This window comes from Neofelis nebulosa, chromosome 5 (genome assembly GCF_028018385.1).
Source record: "Neofelis nebulosa isolate mNeoNeb1 chromosome 5, mNeoNeb1.pri, whole genome shotgun sequence".
Lineage (NCBI taxonomy): Eukaryota > Metazoa > Chordata > Mammalia > Carnivora > Felidae > Neofelis > Neofelis nebulosa.
Genome location: NC_080786.1, coordinates 43,534,102 through 43,558,445, shown reverse-complemented (window position 1 = coordinate 43,558,445; position 24,344 = coordinate 43,534,102). Strand labels below are relative to the sequence as shown.

Below are 24,344 nucleotides of genomic sequence, written 5' to 3'. Positions count from 1 at the left end.
GCTCACAGCACAGAGCCTGACATGGGGCTAAATCTCACAAACCCATGAGATCATGACCTGAGCCGAAATCAAGAGTTGGACACTGACTGAACCATCCAGGTGCCTCTAAATCTTAAAAGTCTTAAAAGGAATGACTAGTTGAAGGGGAAGGATGACTATTTTTTGGTACTAATCAAAAGTTCTCCCTGCCAGCAAAACAGCCTCTATATTCAGATGCTAATTCTCTGAGTTCTTTTAATTATTATTATCTACAAAAAAAACCTTTTTTAATGTTTATTTATTTTTCAAGGAGAGAGAGACGGAGCGTGAGTGGGGGAGGGGCAGAGAGAGAGGGAGACACAGAATCTGAAGCAGGCTCCAGGCTCTGGGCTGTCAGACAAAGCCCAATGTGGGGCTTGAGCTCATGGGCTGTGAGATCATGACCTGAGCTGAAGTTGGACGCTTAACCGACTGAGCCACTCAGGCACCCCTGAGCTCTTTTAATTATTAAAAATAGTAACAGTAATCCAAATGTGAGTCTCCTACCTAGTCAGTTAGGTGCTAAGCATATCTAGTTCTATTTTTTTTCAAGCCTAGGAACAGTGTTTCTATACATATATTGTGAATAATAGGTTATTTGGAGTAAACCTGTTACTCTATAAAGAAACCTTTGTTTGTTTGTTTGTTTATTGAAAGAACCACCCCTCAAATGGCTACCCTTTACTTTGCCTTTTTTCATTGCTAAGACTCTAGGATTCATACTTGATAATTCCAAACTGGGTGCAAATTTCTATTATATATGCTTTTATTGAAAAATAATATTAAATGTGTAAAGGGAATATAGTGTGGATATTTAAATGCTTTTCTCACAGTTAGTTATATAGCTGTTTCAAATCCTTGATGCTTCGATGACTCAAAGACAAAGTTGTTTTTAATTTTTTGCCTTGTGTAACACACAATCATTAGTCCAGGAACCAAATGTAATTGAACTACTAGGTATAAGTTTCTAGAAAGTAATTGAGACTGACATTTTAATAATGGGATCATATTAGTGGAAAAATGGTGACTAAGAACTTTAAGAATATACTATAATGGGGTGGTTACATTAATTAAAAACTGAAAACAAACTACTCTTCTCTGTGATACATATAATTTGGAAATAAAAATAGGGACTTCTAATATCTTGTACATTTCTATAAAAAGAGAAGAAAAGAAATAAGTGGTCTAATACTTATTTTTCTTGACTCTCCAATTTCTTAAAATATGTGAAGTCAGCTGTAGTTAGGTCAGTACAATTGAGACATATCTATTGCTGCAGGAAAAACAAACCTCACAGAATATACAGAATAAAAAAAATATGGGTCATTAAGATGACCCTATGTCTTTTCTAGTTTTCTTTACTTGGAGTTGTCAATGATGCGGGTAAAGAACACAACAGCTGTGTATTATTAGTTCAGTATAATTACATGTACCTCTTCTCACGATTTTTAAGAAAACCAAGAACTTCTAACTTTAGAAGAGTACATAAGATACTTAATCCCATGTATCTTAATACACAAATAAATAAGAACAAGAGAAAGTTACTGCGAGAACTATATACCAGATACCCTGCAACTGAGAAAATTAGAATTTAAAAAATACTTTAAAATTTCCAAATAAGTTTAAAAGAGCATAACAATTGCTTACCAAGTAGCAGTGGAAGAGTCCACTGTGTTGTCAGTACTATCAATAGAATACTATCCAATAGAACTTTCTATGATGATAGAAATGTTGTAAATCTGTGCTGTCCACTAGAGTAACCACTGGCTGCATGTATCTACTGGAATTCTTGAAATATGCCTAGGACAACTGAGGAACTGAATTTTTAGTTTCATTGTATTATAGTTAGTTTACATTTACACTTGAGTAGCCACACATGACACAGGAATACCACACTGGATAGTGCAGGCCTACAGATTTTAAGCCACGGAATATGGTCTTTATTGATTCTTTTAAATGTCCTGGTTTTCCCCATTTGTCCTAAGTAGATTTCAACTTAAATTCTTTTGGTCCTATAAAACAAGCCCTGAAATGCTGTTTACACATTACTGGTTTAAATCAATAAGAGATCAGAGTTCTCTGGTCGTAAGTTGGTAAAAGAGACATTGCAATGTTCAGAAGGTCCTTCTGAACACACCTTTTGCATTTCAGTATAGTGCCCATGGATGGCATGGGGCCTTGGAGATTGTTTTACAGGAAACCCAAAGCAAAGTTTTGGCAGTTAGTGGCCAAATTGGTATAGCATCAGTTCTTTAGCAAACAAAAAATAACTTAGAATTAAGCATGTTTTGCTTATTCATCTGAAACTAAAAGTTTGAAAAAATTAATTTTATGGAGGGTTTTTTTCCCCACTGTTTTGTTATTTGTAAGCAAAAAAATCATATTTATTTTGCTATAAATGTGTGAATGTTAGAAAGTGGGGGCTTCCAAAACACAGGAGAAGGGAGGCTGTTATATAGAAATTTCTATCAGGAACTCCCCTGGATTACTGTCTTGCTTCTTCTGTTACAAGGTTGATGGCATATTATGGACAAAGAGTTTCTTTTGTTCAGTACTCTTAGGATGTAAAATAAAGCTTCCTATCTTAGTGCCTTTCTAATTAGGACATACATTTCAGTGTACTTTCCCCAGAGCTGGATTTTTACTGAAAGCATGTACAGCCCAGCTTTCTAAGCTTATCTGTACCTCAAAAACAAAAACAAAACAAAACAAAACAAAACGAAAAATCCCTAAAACCTAAAGATTTCCAGTGGCAGAACTCTGTAGAATGTACCCATTTTTGTCGCCAAGATTAAAGCAGTCCTCAATAGTTTCCTAACTCCACCATGGAGTGCCTTCTAGCAACTGTTTCCTCCTTGCCAATGAAACAAAGAAGAATAAAATCAACATTTGTCTACCCACCCACCACTTATCCTATCTATCTTCTGCTTTGATAAAATATAATCCCAAGATATTCAGAAGGAGATAAGCTACTCGTTTCATTCTCCCTGGAGGGACTAGGGGATGTCCTCCCTGTTAATTTAGGAAGTTGAGGGCTTGTTCCTTGAGCTGAGTTTTTGTCAGGAGAAAAAAGGCTTTTGATCTGGAAAATCCAAGAGTCTTTTTATGAAAAATATCAGGCAGGGCCAGGTGACAGGAAATGGATGGACAGAGCAGTCCCTGATTACTCATGCTGCCCTCTCAGGTTCTGACTGTAATGCCCAGCGGCATGATTCATACCTACCAGAGGGCTAGGCTATGTGGGGATTAAAGGGTACCTTGTCTCCAACTCCACATTGCCCTTTTCCCTATATCTTACTGGAGTAAGGGCAACTTTCATGAAAATAAGACTGGGAGACATCTGGATTTTCTGAAGGTGAGCAGGTCAAGTTTTAAGGTTTATGTTCTTTGGACATATGGTCTTTGGGCATGGCTTTTGGAAGTGAATGCTTCATAGAGCCCCATTGGGTGGCTGAGGAGAGAATACAATCTCCCGTTTCTCTTAAAGCCCTACATAGTGTGAAGAGTACCGTTCAGAGCAATCCATCCGTGGCCACAAGGAGATCCTTGCCGAGGGGTTGCAGATCTCTCATATGGTTTATATTAATACATGAATATCTTGGTAATATTCTAACATGGTTTACCTTTAAAATCATATAAATATATGCTCTTAGGCTGCATATAAGGAATGAGATAAGAGTAGAATTTCATTTTTTTCTGCATCCTCTGTTTCTGTCACTAGACAATGACATATGTGACTTGTGCTGCCTCCACTATTGACACATTAGAGAAAACAACCGCCCAATACCGTGCTATAAGTGTAAGACATTTACCTGGATGCAGAACTTCTAGGATGGCTTCAGTGTCTTATTCAGATGAAAACTCGGCCATTTTAGACCAATTTATCATGTATTAAATCTGGAAAGATAAAAAGATTAATGTGATTCACTGAATATGGCCAGATTTTCATTTTTTAATTGACAGAGTAAGTATTAACACTACATCTTAAAAATGTTTTTGAAGGGAATGAAACCATCTGGTCCACATCAAGAATATATTTTTCCTTATGTAGAGTTAGGCCGTACTAAGTGGCAGTCTGTCGTGGGGTTATGTCCTCTTCCTGGTTGTAGTCGACATCTTCCCTCATACCCTTGTAGATACTCACCAGAGAAGGAGAAAATGTGTTTTTGGGTAAAACAGTGCAATCTTATTCTAAGACACTTCTGTAGACATAGCTCCTAGTATAAGAAGTATCATAATAGATTAGATTTTTAGTTGTGAATCTACAGGTAAACTTTGATAAATGATCCTTTTTAATATAAACCTATATGAGTGTTATTTTACCATAATTTAAAAAATCTTCTTAAAAAGAGATCTTTTTTCTGTATTTCTGTTTTTATTTTTCATTGTAGTAATACATACATGTGGTTTAAATGTCAAGTTACAAAGGAGTGTAAAATCAAAGTACGTGTCTCCTAGCTGTCTGTAATGGTCTCTCTAGATCCACTTCCTAGAGATACTTACTACTAATAGTTTCACGTGTATCCTTTTAAGACTTTTAAAAATGTATACACATGCATACAGATGTGTATATCCACGGTTTTTCATTTTACACCTCCTACTATTCTGTTGTGTGTGTGTTTTTTTTAACTTAACATGGCTAGATCTGTAATATATGCATAAATCTGCCTCGTTTATTTTGATGACTACACAGTATTCATTGCACTGAATCATGATAATTTATTTAACCAGCCCCCTGTTAATGGATCTTAAGGTTTTCTTTTTTTAGTTTCTCATTTTGGCTGCTTAAAAACATGCGTCAATGATTCTATTTATATGTGTGCATTTTTTAAGTGGTATACCAGTAGAAAAGTTTCAAATGTGATTGTTAAAGCAAACTGCATACTCCAAGTTTTCGAAAGATACTTAAAAATGTCCTCTACAAAGGCCATACCAATTTTTGATACCCCAAATCTGGCTTTTATCAAATCTTAAATTTTTTTTGTCAGTCTTATAAATGAAAAGTACATATTTGTCCTGATTTGCATTTCTTTAGTTATACATGAGGTTGAGCTTTTTCTGTTGTTGTTGTTTCCTTATTGTATGTAGTTACTCTTCTACTAGTTTGCCCATTAATGGCCTTTGCTTATTTATTTTTTTTAAAGTTTATTTATTTTGAGAGATGGGAGAGCGGGGAGGAGCAAAGAGAAAGAGAGAGAAATCCAAGCGGCTGTGTGTGCAGTCAGCGTTCCTGAGTGGAAATCAAACCTTAACTGACTGAACCACCCACACACCTGGGGTTTTGCTTATTTTTTAGTTGGGCTGTTCATTGCTTCTCATGTTAAAGAGCTCACGTTCTATTCAGGAAACTGGCATTTTACACGTAATGTGTGGCAAGTAGCTTTCTCAAGTTCCTGTTTCTCTTTTGACTTTGTTTCTGGGTCCTTTTTACCATATGATATTTTAATTTTCTTATGTAGCCAAATTAAGCAATATTTGTCATTATGGATTTGGGGGACACTTTTCAGTAAGAATATTATTAAAGCTGAAAAGTTATTCAGGAAGACTATAGGTGTGGTGTAGGTTACCTTTTAAACCACAGTGTATACCAACTTTACTATAATGGTGTTATATGGAAGGATTTTGGCCTTAGAGAATCTCTTTTTATCCCTATATTTCAGTGGTTTTGTTGTTATAGCAAAAGAAATTTCCCGTAAGATTATTTCTCTCTTAAAAATACTACCATGATATTAATTATCTAAACTCTTGTAGGGCACTAGTGTCCCTCAGGGAAAAAAAAAAAAAATAGAGAAAGTATCAGATTTACCAATTATCATTCTCTACACAGTTAATGGCAGTTGTCTAAAGATCTGAAATCTAGAGTGGGTTAGATTGAAAGTAGTAGTAATTCCGAGACAAACTGAAAGCACATACAAAAAAAAGGAAAGAAAAAAGTCACTTTTGATCTTAGCCTTGATCTTAATAACCCTTAGAAGCTTCTAAGATTTGTTATATATTTTTCCTAGTCTTATCTGGTTCACAGTGATGCAGACATTTAAAAAAATATATCGGTTATTTTAATCACAAATCAGTGCTAATAGAACTGTTTCCATTAGAATACCAATGACCCAAGTAAGACCTTAATGGCAACTTGACAGTAATCTAAACACCCACACGCACACACTGGACCACACTCATGATTTATGTTTACATATTGCTCTATAATGATTATCTTTCCTTGCCATTAAATATTATTAAATATGTAAAAATGGCTATATGTCACATCATATGGCTTAACCTAACAGAAATGTAAAAGAATAGATTTGTGTTCCTCTCAAAAATGTATTCTGTTAACTCAGTAGACCAAATGCCACAACACATTCAAGAAATCATTACGTAGGAATCACATCAGATTCTTTTCCATTCCTGATAAAGTGGCAGCAATTAACTGTGTGAAGGTTAAGGGCTGGGATCCATCATGGTACAACATGTTTTACGTGAAGTGACATCATTTGAATGGAAAGATTACTAAAGCTGGGTTAATGGAACATTCTTGTTCTAGCAGCATACTACACAGATTTAGAAGCATGTAAAATACATTTAATTGGATATCGAGAAGAGTTTGGGTCAAAAAGTGAAGGGAATAATAAAAGTATAAATGTATAAAGTTTACTAGAAGAAATGCTGTGAGGTCATTCATTCATTCATTCATTCATTCAATTTGTTTAGGAAAAAACCTGGTGCAGATTCTATGCAGCCCCAGTCACAAATATTTGGGCTCATTGAGACCAGCAGGACGGTAAAAGGTCATAAGACAGTCACTGCTGTATCATTTATCACTTATTAGCTTTAAGAAACTCTGCTGCTACATGCAGGATGTCTCCTGGGCACTACCGCCCCTCTAAGCCCCAGGTGCTTGGCATTATGGCAGCCTGGGTTGGTTGTGTCCTAAGCCTTAAGTTACAAATTAGACACTGTACTGTTAGGGCTGCTTAAAGTTCTCGATCTAAGCAGCTGGTGAAGTTCCATCTCCCAAGGATGTCCCTTTATCACTGAGAAAATTATAGCTGCTCAGTCCTGTTGACACACCTCTCCTCTCAAACGTGATCACAGGGAACCCAGACTCACTTCAGTCTTTTGACCAACATCAATGAGCCCCTGTCAGAACAACAGGCTTTTGGCCAAATCCAACTGACAGCTCTCAGAAAATCTACATGCACTGGGAGAAGTCGTTCAGAGACTGAATCATCTGGGGAGTCACTGGCTTAACATAAGTCACCATTTGCTTGCAAACTGACTAGTAAGTAACTATATTCAACTAGTTTTGTGAACCATGCTTGTAGATAAGTGTTTATATTAAAAGCTGAACGAGTGATATATAATTTGAGTTGGAAGGCTTAATAGTTTGTATACGTAGGGAATGACTTGTTCAAGAGAAAACATTTTTTATAGCATCAGAATACTCAAAGATAAAATGAGTAAATTATAGGTAAGTTATGAGAAAAACAGAGATATTGAATCTTAAGTTTTAAATAATGAGCTTTCATAATTTTAGTATTTATTTCCCAACTAAAGAAAGAATTTTTAGAATTCTCCATTATTTATTTCACTTAAAGGTGAATATGACAGGCAAATGTTACAACTAAAATAGAATAGATCTTATTTTTTCTATGAGGGAAACAGAACTTGATTTCAAATGATAATGTGAAATAAATTCTCAAATAATTAGTTGGCCTTAAAAAGCAGGCAGTGTAGTGTAGAGCAGACAGTGCGGCGTGGCAGGTAAGAGGACAGGAATCAAAATTCCTGTGTTTCAATCTTGACTCTACGAGTTACCACATTTGGGTGAGTTTCTTATCTTGTTATTACTCAGTATCCCAGCCTATAAAATGAGGATAAAGCAGTGATTATTTCATAGGGATGTTGTGAGGATTATATAAAAACAATATTAAAGGCTGAACATTGTGTCTGGCATATTATTATATGTGCTCAATAAATGTTAGCTTTATGTAAAATGTTAATTTATTAAAAAGCCAATATAACTTCTAGGCAATTATTCCTGACAAGTCCTGGGTGCTGTATGCACACTTGGACTTCTCTAACTTCATTTTGCATTTGAATCACTTGGGGTTTTTGTTAAAAATGCAGATTTCAATGGGTCTGGGTGGAGTCAGAAAGTCTGCATTTCTCACAAGTTCCCACATGTTGCCCACAAGGCTGGTCTTTGCCTTAACACCTGAGACAATGGTGGATGGTTGCTCCTAATTTATAACACAGTGGTTCTCAGTAGGGAAAATGGGAATAAGGGAAGTGTAGACAATATGTACAGATTTAAAATCCCAAGTGATTGTAATATGCTTGCCTTGCCTTTTCCCTAATGCCTGAAGAACCACTGATTTGCTATTTCAACTTCTATTTTGTTTCTCCATTTCTTACTCTATTCTCTACTTTCCCCCTTGCCATTATTGTTTTAGACTAAAAAAACAGTATTAATAATTCCCCAGTTACTAAGAATAAAGCATCAATTTCAAGCCATTTTATTGTGTATAATAGGATACTCTACTCAGATGAGATTAGACAAATGGTTTCTCTCTAATATATCTCTTCTAAACTATAGGGATCTGAAAAATATATATTTTCCATAGCTTTAGCTGAAAACAAACAGACAACAAACAGGCAAGAAAGTGATGTGTGGAGCATTCAGTAATAGAATACAAAGATGAATTGGATGTGGTTCATAGTATCAAAGGAGGTATACTCCCATAAGGAAGGGAAAGTTGTGGTAGATATTATGGAAGTGGCTGAAATCAAACAGTGTGACCCCAGCATACGTTCTACCTGCTCTGAAAGGTAGGACAGAAGGAGGCTTATTTTTAAATGGCTTTCCACCCCAGTGGCACTAAGATGTTTGGAGAGACTTATAGCCAAATATATACTCAGTTTGACCAACATCTCTCTAGGGCCAAGACCATTTTTATACTTTCATGTGTTCGTAAGGGTCTGACATCACTCAGATCCATAGTATTCCCTCTGTAAGTATCTTCTACATATAATTCTTTATTTCCCAAGTTGGATAAGAGGAGCTTTGATTAATATTAATTGGTAAATAGCTAAAGACATCTTAGAGAGCAAATTAGCAATCATAAACTCTCTTTAATAGTACACAAACATGTATTTGACTCCAATATTCTTACTCTGAAGTTAACCAAAGTATTAAATCCACTGATCTAAATAAGTTTTAACATAATTTGGTGAAGAATAAAACAGCTTATATGTGTATAAAAGGAACAAGAAATCACATAAAATTTCACCCCAACTGAAGGATTATTAATCTATAATTTTAAATTTTAAGGACATTTAGACCTAGGACTTTGAATATGAAGGCTCAATGTGATTAGGAAAAACAAAGCATACCCATTTCTTCACCCATTTTCTAAACTAGTAAATGTTAGAAAAATAATTAAATGTGATACTAGCAACACAATTTAAAATACTCTTAGATCTATGAAGGAAACTCTAATAATCATTTGCAAATTCTAGACATTTATTTCCACTTAAGACATTTGAATGATGCACCTATTTAGGAACCAGACAAATAAAATCTCTTTTAAACTGAGCTATAAGAATAACGTAAAATATAGCAGTCATACAATATTTACAGCATGTAGTGAATTCTATGTTAGTAAAGTATTTGAAAGATGATTTTGTTTTTAATACTCAATGGAATCTTCTTCCCTTGTGACCATATGCTATGAAGAGAAGGAATCAAAAATCAGAAAAACTTTTAATGTTAATACAACTACTAATATCAAGATTCACTTATTTCCATTTCTATCACTGTTCTAGATATAAACTTTTGTTTTCTATTTCCACTTGTCAAATATAATTAAAATTATCACTGACTAATAAAACATTTGGCAGATTTATAGCTTTTTTTTCTTTTTTTGATGTCATTTATTTTGGATGTGTTTTAGAGCTTTAAGAGGATAATGGTGGTCATTTGCCAGTTAGGTTAAATAGTACTTTAAATCCTTAACGGACTACTTGATTTAAGATGGTTTTATATATTAAGCTATCAAAAAGTTGAATTTTGGTAGCTAAAATTCATATAATGAATAAAATATAAAATAATAGCTAAATTTAGGCTAGAAATGGAACAAAACTTACTTTTACTTATGGGAACTATGGCATACTATTTTAATAAGTACCTACATGACAAGATACACAAACCATGTAATCCAATGACTTTAGGCAGTTTTGTAAGGGAACCCTTAGACATAATTTGAAGAAAAATAATAGCACTTTCCAGTGGTAATGAAGTTAATAGGTGATTTACCCGGTTTACTAGATAACCTGGGAGAAGAGCATTCCTAACCTGGCCTTGACTGCTTTGTCATAGTTTGCTGGTCTGGCTCTATATTTATTGCCACAGTGTGTCTTCAGGACAGCTTTCTAACCCTCACAACACTTGGATTTATGTCCAACAGCTAAATAAAATTCCTAATTTGCTAGCTTACTTGGGAGACTCTCTAGCATAGCCCAGTCATGACTGAGTAAGGCAAAGCACTAGGTAAACTAATGAGTGTGGGGCCAGAGACCGGGAGCCTGCATCAGGCAGCCAAAACATGCAAGTGTTATGGGACTGGTCTAGGTCCCTGTAACAAATTTGAAAACAAAACATAGCAAGTCCATTATCTGTTTGAAAAGGACATGGAGATATTCACCATATGATTAAACTCTTAGTTTTAAATGCCTCTCAGCTAAGTATTTTACCTGGGCTTTTGTTAAGTAGCAGATTAAATTTTCTTTCATTTATTTTCCCTCTCGAATTGGGCAAATTATTAGTGATAGTAACAACAACAGTAATAAGCAGCAGCAACAGACCAAAAAATGCACACACACCCCCACACCCACACACTTCTTACCTCAAACTAGACACACACACACACACACACACACACACACACACACACACACGGCAAGAAACCTGAACAATCCGTAAATTTGCTTTTTTTTTTTTTTTTTTTTTAACACAACCAGGGTTAGAGAATGACAGTAAAGATTTAAGCTCAGAACTCTTGAGATGGGGAGCATTGGCAAAGCGATGTAGTGACTGAAAGACATTTTATAAATCTCAAGGAAGGTAATTCTTTCTTTGGCATCAGTGGAACCAGTAGAAGAACACTAGGTTTCTTCTGAGTTGGATGATGGAGCAAGTGATTCAGTTTAAGATCAAAGAAGAGCCGAACCAGGAATCGAGGCTTCGGGATGGCCACAAAGAACAAGGAAGTCAGGAAAAAAAGGGAGAGACAGAGTAGATGACAGACTCGACACTCATAAATGTGAAACTTTAGCAAATGCTGAGACCTGGCAACTTAGGGTACACTCCCTGAGCTTTACACCATGTTATGGGAACTGCCAGCCATTATCAGGAGGGATGGACTTTTGGAGCCAGCGCTGGAAACCTAATGGTTTTCCAGAATAGGTAATATACCAGGAGAGTTATTTAGAGAGTTTTGAGGGTCCTAAGCATGGGCAAAAGGGTAATTATTTTAGACTACTATTTTTTAAGCAAATAAATAGGAAACAAAAGGAATCAAGGAATTTTATCACTGGAGGGAACCTTATGGTCAGGGACCTGAGGTTCAGGGTTGTGAAATAACTCTCCTGAAAGCAAGCAGCCAGTTAAGTGGGTCTCTCCATTCGCCGGCTTCCTGTGCTTCCCTGCCCCTGCACTGTCTGCCAGGAGGGTGGCAGAATCCACCAGAGCCTGAGACAGATGACCTAGGTGGGGCCTTTAGAGCTAGGGAAACACTACAGGAGGCAGGGGAGCAGGCAGTTTCTTCGAGAAGACTTACAAAAGGGTTATAGCTAATGCTAAAGGAAATAAACACCCGGGGACCCAGGACACTCAGATGGTGTCTATCAAGAGAATCATGTTGGGGATGAGGTACCTAATAGGAGAAACAAGTTGCTCAACAAAGTTATAAAACAGAACAGTGTGTGCCAGATTTCTTGCATCCTTCACTGTTACTTTCTCTTCTCTGAATGACACTAGACATAAATATAGCCAACTCCCAAATTTGATCCCAGGGGAAAATGAGCACCCAAACTTTTACTGAGAAGAGGAGGCTCGGAGGGCTCCAGTAGTGGGATTCTGATACACCGCCAGAAAACAAAGATTAGGAAAAGAAGCCCTAGATGGATACAATAATGGGGTTTCTACTGGGTGCCCAAAGACGATGGGGCAGGAGACACTTTGGGAAAGACTCGCTGAGGTCTTGGGGAGAAGTAGCAGGCTGGCGCTGTAGAGAGACTGGGCTGCACGGTTAAGAGAATTGGAGAATGGGGTGCTTAGATAGGTGGTGTGGAGGGAAGGGGCCAACCAGAAGCTTCTCTTAAAATCGCGCCTCAGTTACAAATGTGGACTGACCAGGGATATTGAGATTGGGGTGTCGAGACACCCCAGCTTCTCCCCCTCACCAATCTGATGAATCAGAGGGCACCTGGGGACACCTGAAGGTGGGACAGTTTGTCCCTGGTGGGGGCGGCGCACAGTACCAAGGACACACAGGGTTTGAGGGGAGGGGTGAGGGGAAGAAGAGCCATGCTGGGCGTTTCCTGGGAAGCAGAGGGGGAGGGTGGGACACTCTTAACTTCACCTTCGGAGTAGCGTAACTTTTAAATGGACGCCCCGCGGAGTTCTACCGGCTTCTTACTCAGGACACGGTTAAAGGACAAGAGTTAGCTAAAAGCCTCGGGAAGAAAGTTTATTTGGTTGGATCCCATTTCTGCAGATTTCTGGCTTGTACTCGAAAGAGTCTGGTCAAATCAAAATGACCTTTTGGGGGCACGCAGCGAGCAATCTCAAATTGTTCCCTGCAACCCAGGCGCCCCTCACCTGATTTGGGGAAAAGCAGCCAGTTCCCGGTGGGCGCCGACCGGAACTGAGCTCTCTCTCTCCTTCGTCCCCGGGAGCCCACCAGCACAGCACCCGCGGTGAGGACACCTTGACAGGAAACTGACCAGCCCCGCCCCGCGGCCCCCGAATCTGGCTGGGCAGTCCTGGTCGACTTACCCGCGCCCGGGGCCCTGAGCTCACGTCGGACAGCGAGTTGGCAGCGCTGGTGCGGGGCTTCCGCCCGCGTCTTCCGCGTCCCGGCGGTGCGCCCTCAGTCCCGGGGTTCGCTCGGGCTGCTCCCCATCAGTCGCCGTCCCAGCCCGAAACAGATGCTCGCCGTGCCTGCCACCACTGCCTGGGGCCCTGGGCTGACGTGCGCGCTGGAATCATCCGCGACGCGGCAGCTCTGAATTTATAGCGAGGGGCGTTGCTGCTTGGTAGGTTCCAGGGATGAGGCACTGTTTTGCATTCTCTCCTCCTCCGCCCCGCCCCTGGAGACCCTCTTGGCCCAACCCCCTCCCTCTCCAGATGCTGACGGAAGCGGGAGGATGCCACAGTCATCCCCAGTGTCACCTACCGGATCCCTGCGCACGAGGCTCGGAGCCCTGCGTTGGGGAGGGTCGCTAAATGGAAGAGAACTGGGGGTACAGGAGAAACAGTTCATGCCCGAGATAAATGTTTCCCTACTCTCTCTCTCTCTCTTTTTAACTTGGAAAACTTTTTAAGGACGAATTCGGGGACTTCTTTTTCCTGTGACTAACTCAAACTTTGACAATAGGGTTGTGGATCATAAATGCCATAGATTAATTTCAGGTTTACAGAGTGAAAGAGTGGACATTTATATCCTCCCATTGGGCATGCTATCAGAGTTGCATGTTTAAAACTGTAAAAATAGAAAAACTTGAAGAACAAAATATGACCAAATATTTAAGGAAGAATTAGTATAATTTCTTCACAAGCTATTCCAAAAAACAAAAGAGGATCATTTCCCAACTCATGCTATGAGGCCAGTATTGCCCTGATCCTAAAACCAGATAAGACATTAGGAAAAAAAGAAAACTCAAACAAATTATTTTTTTATGAATGTAGATTCAAATCCTCAATAAAATCAACAAATCAAATCTAGTAACATATAAAAATACCCATGATCAGGTGAGATTTATCCCAGGACTGCAAGATGAGTTTACTGAAAATCAATTGAGGGACTGCATCATATCAATAGAATAAAGGACAAAAACCACGGGATCATCTTAATCAGAAGAAGCATTTGACAAAACTCATCACCCTTTCATGATAAAAATACTCAACAAACTAGGACTGGAAAGGAACTTTCTCAGTCTGTAAAGTCCACCTGTGAAAAACTAACATGATACTTAGTGGTGAAAACTGAATGTTTTTGTATCTAAGATCAAGAATAAGACAAGGATGTTGGTTCTCCTCACTTCTATTCACCATTGTTCTAGCCAGGGCAATTGGGCAAGAAAAATAAATAAAAGCCATCTATGTGAGAGTGGAAGTAAAAGTATTTTTATGTGCAAATGACATGATCTTATTTTTAGAAAATCCTAAGGAATCAGTGAAAAAAAAAAACTAGTAGAGCTAATAAGTTCAGCAAGGCTTTCAGATATAAGATCAATATACAAAATCAGTTGTGTTTCTGTGCACCAACAATGAACAATCCAAAAGTGAAATTAAGAAAAATTGCATTTACCACAGATCAGAAAAAATAAAATACTTAGGAATAATTTAACAAAAAAGGTAGAAAACTTATATTCTAAAGACCGTAAGACATTGAAAAAAATTAAATTAGACCTAAACAAATGCAATGACATTCTATGTTCATGAATTGGAAGATTTCATATTGTTAAAATGGTAATACTCTCTAAATAATATACAGATTAAACAGAATTTGTATAAAAATCCCAACAATCTGTTTTTGAAGAAATTAACAAGATGATCCTAAAATTCGCCTGGAAGTGCAAGGGACCCAGAATCACCAAAACAATCCTGAAGAAGAAGAGCAAATTTGGAGGACTCATTTTCCTGGTTTCCAAATTTACTATGAAGCTGTAATAATGAAAACAGTGTTTTACTGTCATAAAGATTGATATACAGATCAATAGAATAAGAATTGAGGGGCGCCTGGGTGGCGCAGTCGGTTGAGCGTCCGACTTCAGCCAGGTCACGATCTCGCGGTCCGTGAGTTCGAGCCCCGCATCGGGCTCTGGGCTGATGGCTCGGAGCCTGGAGCCTGCTTCCGATTCTGTGTCTCCCTCTCTCTCTGCCCCTCCCCCGTTCATGCTCTGTCTCTCTCTGTCCCAAAAATAAATAAAAAACGTTGGAAAAAAAAATTTTAAAGAATTGAGTCCAGAAATTCTAGCATATTAATGGTCAATTTTTGACAAAGGTACCAAGACAATTCAATGGGGAATGAATAGTCTTTTCAACAGTGTGACGACCAGTGCCAGTCTGTGAGTGAAATGCTCCTGTAATTGTGTGAGATTCAGGACTGCTTTATATCTTTATATCTAAATTTAGTGCTATAAATAATTAACCATAGTCCGATCTGTACTAAATTCCAGCTTAGTTTTAGAAATGATGATATTTTTGAGGACCAGAAGTCTCTTAGAGAGTCAGCTGTTTTGGGTGCAACCTCTTCAAAGGGTGGGCTTTGCTCTTAGGAATATTATATTATCAGAAACAAGCAGATGAGAAGGAAAAGTTCCCAAGAAATTAATGGCATCGTTATTACTGTGATCAATCAGCTGAGTAATGGTATGGTTTAAGCATTGGCTTTTCTGGATATAATAACACATTAATACTATTCAAAAAGATGGACATTAGAGTTGACTAGAGACAAGGATTTGAAGCCCAGCTGCAAATATATATATGCATGGATATGCATAGAAAAAAATGAATGTACTTTCAGTAAAATGCATGCAGTGGTTGTTCTGAAGTTAGTACTTATGGAAAATTTTAGATTATATTTGCTTTTTATGCTTGTGTTTATTACCCAAATTTTTTATGACAAATATACCAGTATATCAGGGTAGACTAGAAGGCAGGGAGCTTAGCATAGGAACTATTTGGAGAGCAAGGAATGTCTATGTGGACACGTTTTGCTCCCACTAAACTTGAAGGTCTGATGGCTGCAACCACACGAGTATGCCTATACCTGAACTTTAGGGTATTCCTGTAGAATATGCAATTGGTTCTCTCACTTATGACAATTCAGTACTTAGCATTTATATAAGGGGGACGTGTTATAAACCTATGTAAATATTCACAATATTCAGGTTTGTTTCCAAATAGAGGTCCATCCTTGTGACTGTAGAGTGGTCTATTCTAAGAGAATAGAGCCAGGCTTTTGACATGGATACCATGGCAGACATTAACCTAGTCTGCTACTGCATGTGCTTCAGCTTATTGTCTCCGAGAGAATATTGGGTAAGACTGATGACATTATATACTCTTATCCTATGTGTACTTTCAAATGAATTCATAGTGTATATCTGCTGGTGATTGTAAATTGGAACTCACACATATGGCCACTTACATTACTCAAAATGGAAAAAAAGAACATTTTCTGTGTTTCTCTTGTTCTAAAATTTAATATATCATTAAGCCTCATCAACTTTAAACTTACCGAAGGAACTTCATTCCAATTTCTCTGTCTCCACTTTTTAAAATTTTTACCTCTATGCCTAGATTCTCTCAGATGCCTTTCACATCTCTTCAGGTTTTTTATTTCCATCATTTTGCCCACGATGATCCATTTCTAGACTGACCTTCCGATCTTTGCCACTTGAAAACTTGCCTATCCTCAAAGACTCAGATCACATGCCAGTTTTTAATTTTCCCACTCACATCTGCCAGAAGTTACCACTCTCTCCTTTGAACTTTGTGTGACTGTTTCTGAAAATATAAAGTAGCATGAATTTATGGAAAGAGATGTTCACTAGATGTTTAGAGACCTGGAGTCCATTTTCTATTCTCTCAAGAGGTATCAGTGAAGGTTGGCCAAGCCAATGGGTATCTAGATCTTTCCTTAGATTTAGTTTTTCCGATATCCAGTTTACAAGTTATGTGAACTTGGGCAACATATTTAACCTTTTTATGCTTCAGTTTAATTATTAGTAAAATGTGAGTACCAATAGACCTAATTCATTGTGAATGAGGATCAAATGAATTAATACATGTAAAGCAAATAGAACAATGCCCGTTCTATATTAGTGCTTAAAAAAATGTTAGCTTTAAAAGAGAATAGCCCCAATAATTCTAAACAGGTGTGTTGTCCAATTATCCAAATATAGTCCCTACTCTAAGAAATATTTTTGATAAGATGGGGATCTTACTCAATGTACTTTATCACAATTGATACCCCTGCTTTTTAAATAGTTTTATAGGAATATAGAAAAAGAGAAGACTATGACAACAAAAGAACATTGTTGAGTATTTTTTTTTTTTCATTGTTGAATATTCTTGATTGGGGCATGTAGATAGCCTCATTAAGTATAACTAAGTTTTACAATGCTATGTATTATAGTGAGGATCTATGTCTCAGGAAGTTTATTTAAATTGTCCATATGGTGTTTTCACTCTTATGTGGATCCTGAGAAACTTAACAGAAACCCATGGGGGAGGGGAAGGAAAAAAAAAAGAGGTTAGAGTGGGAGAGAGCCAAAGCATATGAGACTCTTAAAAACTGAGAACAAACTGGGGGTTGATGGGGGGTGGGAGGGAGGGGAGGGTGGTGATGGGTATTGAAGAGGGCATCTTTTGGGGTGAGCACTGGGTGTTGTATGGAAACCAATTTGACAATAAATTTCATATATTGAAAAAAAATTGTCCATATGGTATACTGTAAGGAACTAATATGCAGAGTGAGTAAACAACTGTTTTACCCCTCTTATTTTCTATGTTTTACTTAAGTAACTTCTTAAAAAAACAAATTAGAAATATCACATCTCATTAACTAGACAACTTTTCTACTATTTCTTATCACCTTCATTTATAAAGAGAGAATGGACATTTGCAAGGTTCTGTAACTCACTAGAATATAAGGGTATTCCAGTAATTGTTATTCAGTAAGCTGGCGAGTGTGATATAATCTGTAGAGGCTTGGAACAGTCTAAAAGAGTAAAATATTTTATTCTAAGTTATATTTGGCTTTATGAGTAAGACATTTAGCAATTATTTAAATATTCACAAGGAATGAGGGAACAACTCATAGGAATAAAACTATTCTTAACTTTAGAGATAAACTCAGGTGTAGTAAATGAAGATGGATCAATTTAGTACTGAATTAATTTCACTTTCTAAAAAAAAAAAGACAAGGTTAGTAAACTCACCAATAAAAGTGTTGATAGATGATAGGAAAGAATGAAAAAATACTACACAAAGTTCCCAACAAGAGACTTGTAATATGTGTTTTAAATCTATGAACATCATTATTAATAATCATTGAATAAATACATGCTCGGAATAAATGAACTGACACACATAAGAATTATATCAATTTATTAAATATTTAATTGAAAAGAAGGAAGTTTTATATAATTGCTAAAAAGATGGAGGTGCTGAGAAATGAAGTATCTGGGAAGAACAAGGTAAGTGTTTAGGGTGGCAAACAGGCTATATTTGACCCATATAAAGAATTCAACAGACTTTCAGATTAAAAACTATAGAAAAATGAATGACATTTGTAGAATTGTGTTTGAATTTAACTGGTTGAGGAAAGATAAGGAGATTAGGCTATCTCAACTTTATTTAAATTCTCATTGTCTTCAGAATAGTATAATCTAAATATTTCCCACCATATTTCTTATTTTGGTTCAATTTTGGTGGTTGGCCCCTTATTTACTGTCACATTGTTCACTCACACAATCCTGCTGGCTGTCCTTTACTCACCACAGAGGTCATGATATCAGGCTGCCCACTTGGCTGCTGCTTCTTTGGCATCCAGCCACCGTGACAACACCCATGTTGGCCCAGGATATGCTCCCACCCTGCTGATTGAGCTGCAGGATTCCTGGTCCAAGCAGAAGGCTCCTCCCTGACCAGTGAAGGGCATGTCTTTGACAAGGGAGATGCTTATAGCTGATCTGAGCTCCACTGGGTTAGAGACAATTCCTAAAGTATGAAGCTTCCTCTGGCCCATTTAGAATTTTTAACTTGACCATGCAGTCCAAAAATACTTCCCTATACATAAGCCGGTTATCCTTAAAAGAGTAAAACTTGATGCACTCACCTGCCACCCCTGTGTTGCTAACAGCTGTCACTTGTCAGGATTTCATCTATACTAGGTTACATGCTGGAGGCATTCACAAAGACAGCCTATATGAAAAGTCCACATTTGGAGGGCTTGAAAACCACTTGTTAGCAAAGTTTGAGCAATTGTTTGTTGGGAGATGGAGTAAGAGTACTGAAGTAATACCATCAGCACTCATATGTACCACTTGGAGTCCAGTGGTGGAAATGTGGTTGGTGGAAGGTATCTTCTGGCTAGCAGGTTTTTTTTTTTTTATTTTCTTTATTTTTTTATTTTTTAAATTAAGTCCTTTCTTTTCTAGTATATCAGCCAAAAGTTCATTTTATATTCATCCTTGTAGGATTATTTTAAGACACTTTTTCAATGGCTATTGTATAATTTTAAAGGGGCAAATTCAGGTTCCTTTGGCTGACTCTGCTTGTACTCACACTTTCTGTCTGGTTAATATTCCACAATCTTTCTACATGAACTCATGCTGCTAGTTGTTCATTAAATTGTTCTTGCCTAAGTACTTCTTGATCAATTCTATTATTATTTGTTCTTATTCTTTCCTAGTATTGATGTTAACTGCTCAGTAATTTCCTGGATCTCCCCTTTGGCACATCTTAAAGATTAGAATAGTTATTATTATAATTATTTTCTTGAATCTTTCTGCAGCCCATCCATCATTTTCTTATTTTCTGCATTGTTTATGACTTGAAGATATACAGGATGTAAATATATTATTCATGTAAAACAAATATCTTACTGTGAGGATAATATTCTCAAATATTTCTTATCAAAGAGATGTATACTTTATTAAAATATACTTTGAACATACTAGAATAAGAAATAAAGTTAGCAGATAAAAATTAAGGATTAACAGCTAAAATATACTAGTATAGGCAGATTATTTGGCTTTTCCTGAGTGAACAAAATGTAAAAGTAAAATTCTTGAAATTAATTACTGAAAAATGTAAATAAAGTACTATTTTATTCATATCAATTATCCTTGAGCAACATATGTTGTCTCTTTAAGTATTTTCTTACTATTTGATTTTTTTTTTTCATATACAGCCTATTATAGTATAGACATAAGCCAGTTTGGGGTCTTTAGTCACAGAAGAGACATAATTAATTAATCAGAGTACCTATAATAACTGCTGCATTAGGCATGAGGACATCAGTAAGACACAGCTATTGAATGTAAAGTGTTCATAGTGCAGGGAGGTAGAGTTAGCAGGGATGTATAACACTATGTTTAAATATTAAAGATGTTCAGAGAATGCAAAGAAGTCTTGGATTAACTCTGATAGCCACAAGCTAGAGAAAGTTACCATGCCAATGGAGATGTTTGAGCTATACTTTGGTGAGGGCGTTCTAGACAGAGGTCACTACATGTGCAGATGACACTATGACCGTTGGGTCTCTTCCATTATGGGTAGAAGGGAAATGGTTCTTTTTTCTAAATCTTGATCTCTTCTTCTGGGTCAGAATCCCCCAGCAAGCGAAGATTGTGGTGACTTTATTTACTCCTGTCCCCATAGTCTGGCATAGCAGTTGGCACATAGTACTTGCTTAGTAAATGTTTGTTGAAGGGATGAATGGATGAGGTGAGGGTAAGATTTTGAAAGGCCAGGTTCAAGTATTTGGACTTACCCTATGGGTAATGAGAGTCATGGGGGTCACTGGGGAGTGAGTCCTATGATCTCATTGGTTATGTCAGAAGGTAAAAAGTAATTCTAGTGGAAATAGAAAGGATATCCAAATGGGACCAGATTGTGGGCCCATTGAGTTAGAAATTCCAGGAGATGAATTAAAACTATTAGAAGAAAAACGAAGAGGACTTAAACTAACGTGGTAGCTCTATGGATGGGGGAAAAAGCTTCTGAAATGCAGTGGAAATAATTCATTGACTGACTAGTTGGATATGAAGGGTGAGAAAGAGACAGAAAGGAAACAATGAAATTTCTGGGTTGGAAGGTTGGGTGGATGGCATTGCTATTAACTGAGATCAGGAATACCAAAAGGGAACATATTTTAGAGAAGGGATGAATTTAATTTTGGATGTGTGCAGCTTGTTTTCTTGAAGGGCATCCAAATAAAGCAGAATCTGGGCTGAGATATGTAGTTTGGGGACTCAGGAGTGTGGAAATGATGCTTGAGGTTATGGGAGAAAATGAGGTATACAGAAGAGAGTGAAGACAAAAGGGAGGATAAAAATGAAGATGAAATCCAGGAACACACATCTAAATGATAGACAGAGGGGGGAAGAGTCGGCAGACAAGAGAGCTAACATTGATTTGAACACAAACTGCGAGACAGATGCTGTCTTAGTTACTTTGCATATGTTGTCTAGTTTAATCTTCACAACAACTCTGGGAGAGCTTATCAGAAGAGTAGGAGCTTTTCCAGGAAAGGCATCCAGAAACCTTGGTTGGAGTAAATTTTAAGTAGGTATTGGCAAACTTTTTCTCCAAAGGACCAGATAGTAAATATTTTAAGCTTATTAGACAAACTCTGAGGTGCCCGGGAAGCCATAGATAAGCAAGTAGGTATGACTGTGTTCCAATAAAACTTTATTTATGGACACTGACATTCAAATTTCTTATAATTTTCATATGTCAAAATGTTATTCTTCTTTTGATTTCTTAGAACCATTTTAAAATGTGAAAACTATTCTAGGCTCATGGCTCCTATAAAAACAAGGAGCAGGCTGCGGTTTACTAAACCTTGGTTTAAAGAAAAAGCGGTGTTAAGTGTGGGATGCAAACATGTGAGCCCAAGAAATATCACTGAATTTTGCAAATAGGAGGTAGTTGATGACCCAGAAAAACTGGTTTCGGTAGAAGGAAGGGGCAAAACACCATTGTAACAGGTTGGGGAATAACCAGGAGGTTGACAGAATAAGTATAAACTTTCTTAAGTTTGTCATGAAAGGAAAAGACAGTGTTAAGGTGATACCTTAAGGGAAAGGTGATGACTAAGGGAGTATTTTTGTGTTATTTTTTCATCTTAGGATTTGGTTTCTAGGGTAAGTCATTTAAAAGAAAAAATATGATTTTTGTAAAAATACAAAAAAAGGTGGGACTACATCAAAATAAAAAGCTTCTGCACAGCAAAGGAAACGGTCAACAAAACTAAAAGGCAGCCTACTGAATGGGAAATGATATTTGCAAAGGCTTAGTATCCAAAATATGTAAAAGATAAAACTCAACACCCCAAAACAAATAATCCCATTAAAAATGGGCAGAAGACATGAACAGACATTTCTCCAAAGAAGACATACAGGTGGACAACAGACACATGAAAAGAGACTCAACATCTCTGATCATCAGGGAAATGCAAATCAAAACTACAATGAAATATCACCTCACATCTGTCAGAATATATAAAATAAAAAAAAAAAACCACAAGAAAAAACAAGTGTTGGTGAGGATGTAGAAAAAAAGGAACCCTCTTGTAGTTGGTGGGAATGCAAACTGGTGCAGCCACTGTGGAAAACAACTTGGGAGATTCTTCAAAAAGTTAAAAATAGAACTACCCTATGATTCAGGAATCACACTACTGGCTATTTACCCACAAAATCTAAAAACACTAAATCAAAGGGATACATGCTCCCATATGTTTATTGCAGCATTATTTACAGATTATGAAAGCAGCCCAAGTGTCCATTGATAGATGAATGGATAAAGAAGATGTGGTGTATATATACAATAGCATATTATTCAGCCATAAAAAAGAATGAAATCTTGCCATTTACAACAACATGGATAGAGTTAGAGAGTATAATGCTAAGCAACATAAGTCAGTCAGAGAAAGACAAATGCTATCTGGTCGTACTCACATGTAGAGTTTAACAAACAAAACAAATGAACAAAGGGGAAAAAAAGAGGACAAACCAAGAAACAAATTATTTTTTAAGTTTTATTTATTTTGAGAGAGAGAGAGTGCACCCATGGGCACAAGGTCCTCAAGTGGGTGAGGGGCAGAGAGAGAAGGAGAGACAGAATCCCAAGTGACTCTGGGCTTAATCTCATGAATCCGTGAGCTTGATCTCAGGAACCTGTGAGATCATGACCTGAGCAGAAATCAAGAGTTGGTTGCTTAACTGACTGAGCCACCAGGTGCCCCAGAAAGATTATTAACTATAGAGAACAAACTGGTGGTTACTTGAGTGAAATAGGTGGTGGTGATTAAGGAGTGCACTTACCATGATGAGCACTGAGTAATATATAGAATTATTGAATGATTATATTGTACACCTGAAACTAATATTACACTGTATGTTAACTATGCTGGAATTAAAATTAAAAGTGCAAAAAAAAGTTAAAGAAAATTGACAGAAAAGGTTAATACTCAAGCCCTCTAAATTATTACTTCAGTATTTCTTATTACCTATAATATATGACATCTCCAACATGCTTGCATATGAAAGGAAAATAATGTCAAGGTGAATTAGAACTTTTCTAAATTTCAAGGAATAGAAATCAAATATGTCATATTAAGCCTAGATTATTCTTTGAATAAATTATTTCACAGCTCTAATTAAGACTAAGTTACGTTTAATTTCAGAAGTCCTTTTCCTCCTGCCCTAGAGTTGCTTTCTCTCCGCTTCTCTGTCCCTGAGGACATCACCTTCTCATCAGTAAGCTTGACCCTCACTGTGATAAATCCCAGTCCAAAGTCACCCAAAACCAACTTTTACATATATTTGGCACATTGGTATTATTTTAATTATTATTTATGATGTTTTTACACTATAATTCTTCCCTTCTGAGATTAAACCATGCAGTTATATTTTCTATGCTGTATCTCCTTCCAAAAACAGCTGTTTTGCACACGTGTTCTGGGACAGTCTTCATTGATAAAGATATACCTATGATGTCTTTCCCAAAGAGGTTTCAGAAACAAAATGTTTTGGATTTTTCCTTCTAATTTATTACATCTGGGGAGTGCTCTAATTAAAGATTAGGAACCAAAGGAAATTATTTCAAAGCATAAAATTTCCTGGAAAGGAATTATCTAATTAAGAAGAAATCTCTTTATTGTAAAACTCAAAATATTCAAGTAAAAGAAACTCAGGTAATAATTTAAAAAACAATTTTGTTGTGAAATGTTACACACGTATAGAAGAATACATAAAATAAACATACACTGTAGTGAATAAATATAAAGCAAACATCCATGTAAGGA

The 24,344-nt window shown here is 36.9% G+C and overlaps 1 protein-coding gene across 3 annotated transcripts in view; it reads right to left on the bottom strand.

The window, feature by feature from the left end:
* AGTR1 (angiotensin II receptor type 1) overlaps window positions 1–13,363 on the bottom strand; it is a 44,552-nt gene extending 31,189 nt beyond the window's left edge. The window contains exons 1-2 of one of the 3 annotated variants that reach the window (XR_009261857.1): window positions 13,076–13,363; window positions 3,831–3,915 (exon numbers count right to left, since the gene is read on the bottom strand). The gene's annotated coding sequence lies outside the window, so the exon portion shown is untranslated. The remainder of the gene's footprint in view (window positions 1–3,830; window positions 3,916–13,075) is intronic. The other 2 variants (XM_058730158.1, XM_058730157.1) reach the window with 2 other exon arrangements.
* Between the last annotated feature and the right edge of the window lie 10,981 nt (window positions 13,364–24,344).